General features: G+C 33.0%; 1 long non-coding RNA gene across 2 annotated transcripts; it reads left to right on the top strand.

The window, feature by feature from the left end:
• Positions 1 to 524: 524 nt before the first annotated feature.
• Positions 525 to 3,622, top strand: LOC141586198 (uncharacterized). 2 transcript variants are annotated; one of them, XR_012519479.1, is made up of 5 exons: positions 525 to 829; positions 1,447 to 1,601; positions 1,799 to 1,868; positions 1,962 to 2,022; positions 3,364 to 3,622. It is a non-coding gene; the product is annotated as an uncharacterized LOC141586198 (long non-coding RNA). The 2 variants fall into 2 exon arrangements; XR_012519478.1 differs by having other exon boundaries at positions 1,799 to 2,022.
• The last annotated feature ends 1,590 nt before the right edge of the window (positions 3,623 to 5,212 follow it).

The raw sequence follows: 5,212 nt of genomic DNA, 5'->3' as shown, positions 1-5,212 counted from the left end.
ACGTACTTTGCCAAGTAACAACCACTTACCTCTCTAAGTTACTGACTTGAGCGTCGGAGTGAGTTCGCTCGGTCCAAAGCCGAGCCCTCAGTTTGTTCATCGTTTCAGGAGACCGCAAGGAGGATTCAACTAAAGACGTCATTCTACAAGCACGGGTGGTAACATATAACTGCTCTGAAATTACACCCGGAACAAAAACTAATAAATAAATAATCCGAGCAGAAGAAATAACAAAAATTCATTCAAAACGACTATAATGTGTAATTTAACAAGATTTCTTATAACCATCACTCCTTGTAGTAAAATATTTTTAGAAGTTTAAGCAAACACCACTTATACTAGTATAATTTTTTTTTTTATATACAAAACACTGAAAGAATTATATACCAACTTTAATCACGTATTTACATGTATATTACGAGTGATCAATAGTTCAATACCAAATTGCGCTATTAATATAAGTTCAATTTTTATAACGATGTAAGAAATAAATGATTTTGTTACATTACCAGATTATCTATATAAACTTATAAAACAATAACCATACCACGTCATACCATACACGTGTCTTGCTCTCCTGAGTTTTTTTCCCGCCTACTCCAAAAGCCCTAAATGAATGCTCCTATTGTTCATTCGCAGTAGCCGTCATCTTTATACACAAAACATACGCTACTTTTATAAATTGTTTTTCATATATTTCATCCAGAAATTTCCTATTTACATGTTCTCATATCACAAATTATTTTTTCCCCCCAAAGGAAATTCGACCTCTACTCTAATTCGCAATGAGATTTATTAAATGTTCCACCCAAAATCTGTTAATTGAAAGGTGATCTTTTCAATTTATTGAGTTATGATCTTTGTCTATTTCTAGATTTAAAGTTTGCGTGTTTTCAATTTATTAAAAGGTGATCTTTTCAATTCGCAGTAAGACAGACTATGCCTAAATTGCAACATGCCTATCATCTTTAGATATGAATTTATCAAGATTTAGATTTTATGACATATAACAATTACATGTTTGGTCGTAAGTTCTTTCAATATTTTTTGATGTAATGTAATTTGTTGTTCCTATCATCTGTTGCTCAATTCAAGTATTTGATTCAAGTATTTATAAAGATGTTGATATTGTGCTCAACCTAATCAACTTCTTTATGTTAATCCATTCATTTCAATTACTGAATTGATTTCATCAGCGAATTCAATTTCGAAGTAGTTGACCGACTTTCATCAACATGATCAGTTTTGAAGTACTTGGCCTCTTAGTTTTTTTTCTCAAATATCATCACTTTATAATTTGAAGGAAATTGAGGGTTTTATGTGTTAGTTCGATGAGTTTGTTATATGTTTACTATGTGACAGATTCTATATCGCGGGCTTTGTTGATGTTTGTCGTTTATGTTCTGATTCGTTCATCCTGAATTTTGTTTGATTTTGGAATTGCAGGCGCATGTTTCAGTTTTTCTCTGGTGATCCTGAATCTGTAAAGCAGGAATTCTCTATTAGTTTAACAGTGCCGTTTTTTCCCTAAATTTATCGGCCGTTCTGTTGTCAAGTTTAGTTATCTCATCCAAAGTTCAATTTTGTTATTCTGCACCAAGGTATGTGTTTTGATTAGTGATATTTTTATACTACTCATTCTATACTTCCGTTTAGAATTATGACAGAGTTTTTGCGCTGCAACATGCTATATATCCATAGACAAAAGGTTTGAAACAGTTATTGATACCTTGAATTTGGACACCAAGTCACTAATTATACTATGTACTTTCTAAAATAGCTTACTTTTGATTTGCAGGATGTAGAAATTCAAAGATGTCGGGAATTTGTTATTGCTAATTAGTAATTAGCCATGTTATATCGTTGGGGTATGTCTAAACTCCTAATAATGATTATGCGTTATCCTAAACAAAGTTACCCCGTATTGTCTTACTCGTGAGTTTCTTGAATCATGATAACAGGTGCTCGAACTTTGCATCACTTTGAGAGAAATTTTCAAGGGCGTATACATGATATAACCAAGTGTGTATAGTAATCTATTGATTTTTATCTATTTACTCGTGAGTATATTATTTGGTCATATAGGAGATTAGGAGGCATGCAGGACTCCTTATTTTGATACCATATTTTATAAAACAATTTCATTGTTCGATATGAAACCCAAAATTGTGGTTGCGCATGCGCTCCTTGAAAGTAGAGGATTTGATTGTGGACCGTAGAACTTATCATTTATCAATTTACTTAGTAGGTTTTTTTTCAATTCTTTCAATTATTTACTGCTAAACATCTATGTTATGATAAGTGTCACGAGAGTAATTTTGTTGGTTGGTCTTTCTTAATTTGTCATCCAAGGATCACAAGTTTGTGAAATTCTTGGTTCCCATCTCTCTTATGCGTCACAAATTCCTCTTTTTCATTCCCTTATCATTTCGGGCACTCCTCATTCTTTGTCTGATGTTCTCTCTTCTGCAAAATGTTTTTTTATACTTATTTCCTATTAAATGTTCCGTGTCTTGCTGAAGTTCACCTCTAAAGAAGGCCAGTTTTGACATTGTTATACAGCTTTGGTAAAACCGTAAAAGTCTATTATCAATTTGTTACTACTATTTATTTTAAGTTGAGTTTTATTTATGCTTACTTAATCATGATTTTTTAAATTACTTCATTATCTCTTTTGCTGACATTTCTTTTTCCTTGGGTCCAATAACTTATGTTGCATATAAATTTAACAAATTTTTGATCGCCTTAAATGAAAGAGGGTTTAACATTAGGTAGACCATATACTCCGTAGAAAATAGGGATATAGAATGAGATAGAGCATTTTTTGCTTAATTTATCTTGGGCCATTGTGAATTAGCTATATTTATCTAGCTCCCCTTATTTAGTGTTGAATCAAATCTTCGATTCAAGTTGCTTTGTAAGGAGACTACATCCATGTAGTTATGGTGACATATTAGTACTCTTACTTGCACCGAATGGAAACTAACTTCATTTGTTTCACTCTTATTTTGACCAAAGCGTCTTGCTTGTGATGGACACTATCCATCACAAGCTGAAGACGGATAATGCCCCTCTTACAATAAGATAAGTAGAAGGGCAAGTGAGGGGGAAATGGAGCACCCATGAATAGTGTCACTTGCATATTGTGAGAGGGGCACTATCCATCTTTAGCTTGTGACGGATAGTGTCCGTCTTTAATGAGAATTTGTGTACTTTGACTTTATACATAGTATTTCAGAATTAATTTTCTGTAATTTCCTCTTCGTGTTCTAATTACATACGAATAGTTCATTTATGATATTTACGCTCATCATGCACATCTCTGCTAATGATCTCCTTTTATGAAATTTGAGTTTTTGGCAGTAATTAGAAGGCAATGCATCTAAAGGTTGAAAGGATTTAAAGACAAGAAGGCAATGCATATATACCTTGATTATTGGCCCCTTGGTGCAGCACAACTACTGTCCATTGACATAGCATAATTAGGAGATTCGCAGTTTTGTGGGTGTAAATAATTGTACAAATGAAGGTTGAAGCTAAGGAGACTAAGTTAGTCTCTTTAATTATATATGGTTGTTTATATCATAGTTGATCTACCTTGAATTAATTATTGTGTTTTGAATTGATTCTTTACTAAACTTACGTGCTTGGACTATTTTTTTTACGTAAGTTGTTGAAATATCGGGCATCACTTTTCAATGTTTATCTTATCTATGTATTGCCATTGATGAATCTTTTTAAAGTTTACAAAGAAGAAAAGGCAACTAAACAAAATCTATGTGCGCTATGCGAGTGAATGTAGTTTGAGCGTTGGCGAAATCAATTATCGAGTTTTAAAAGTGCGGGCTGTAAGCGCTCCAAAATTATTTTTTATGTTCTTAGTGACCTAATATAAACGCAAAAAAAATTAAATCAGATAGCAATACATCGTACCTATATATTAAAATGATTTTTTTTCGTGTTACCTTACTTATATATATACTCAATGACCTAACGTAGACTCAAAACAATTTAAAAAAATCTCTCATATTTTTAACTTTAATTTCTTACGCCAATGCTCATTGTTATACACTTAAAATAAGATAATATTAAAACAAGAAATTACACAAGGCCTAAATATATACCCGTGCAACTTTGCACGGGTTCTAAACTAGTCTAAATGATAACAAAAGCTTGTTGTATACTGCTGATAAAAAAATAATATGTAATCAAAATTCGGAGGTAAATCTAAGGTTACTAGCAAAGTAGTAGAGGGGCAAAGGCAATGTTATTCCTTGAATAACGAATCTTTGTTCGAGCACTAAATCTCATTGAAGACGGACGATATTCGTCACAAGCTTGTGACGGATACCGTTTCCTCTCACAAAATACCCATTGAGAGATGAATGAGAAGCACATGGGGGTGCCCCACCTTCTCCCCTCTCCCTTTTTGTGAGAGGTCACAAGCTTTTGACGGGATTAGCCCGTCACAAGCAAGACTAGCTGTTGTTCGAGTTATAGCTACCGTAATTAACGAAAGGAAAATCTTGACTCCAATACTGCTGATATTCTATATAGACGGATGCTACTACATATTTTTGGTTGGATAACGAAGAAATCTGTAACTGCTATTTTTTTTGTGCACTGGGTAAACCCTCGGGTATACATGATAGCCTGCAAACCACGTATACCATGTAAGTCATCCGAGAGTGACAGACACAAAATCTAGAAGGCATGGACTCAGATAATAAATATTCCACAAAATTGCTTCCTTACGCTGCTACATTTTGTTAGATTAAACTTCAAAATATACGTCTATATATTGGTCGAACTTTGTTGTGACATAGACACTCGGAATATACATATTTGCAAAAATGGGTAACCTAGAAGGATTTGTTTGAATTTGTCAAATTTGCTGACATATTACCCAATATAGTCTACGCCCTTAAAAGAAGGTAAAGTCTGCATGAAACAATAAAAAGGTTAGTAAATTCCAAAAAACAAAGCCGAAAAATGGTAATAACAAAGCCAGAATAACAGGTTTCCAATTTCTTAATCACGTTGTTCTACACACAACTCTTTTAACATAACTCCAAATTAAAGTTAGTACGTAACAATATTTATTGCATTAAAGTACTTATTAATCGGCCAACAACCTAATTTATTCAAATTTATCTAAACTCTTCATGATTTCATCTTCCAACTACTTCACTAATTACTCTAATTATGTAAT

This window comes from Silene latifolia, chromosome 6 (assembly GCF_048544455.1).
Source record: "Silene latifolia isolate original U9 population chromosome 6, ASM4854445v1, whole genome shotgun sequence".
Taxonomy (NCBI): Eukaryota; Viridiplantae; Streptophyta; class Magnoliopsida; order Caryophyllales; family Caryophyllaceae; genus Silene; species Silene latifolia.
This window is presented reverse-complemented; position numbering and strand designations above follow the sequence as displayed.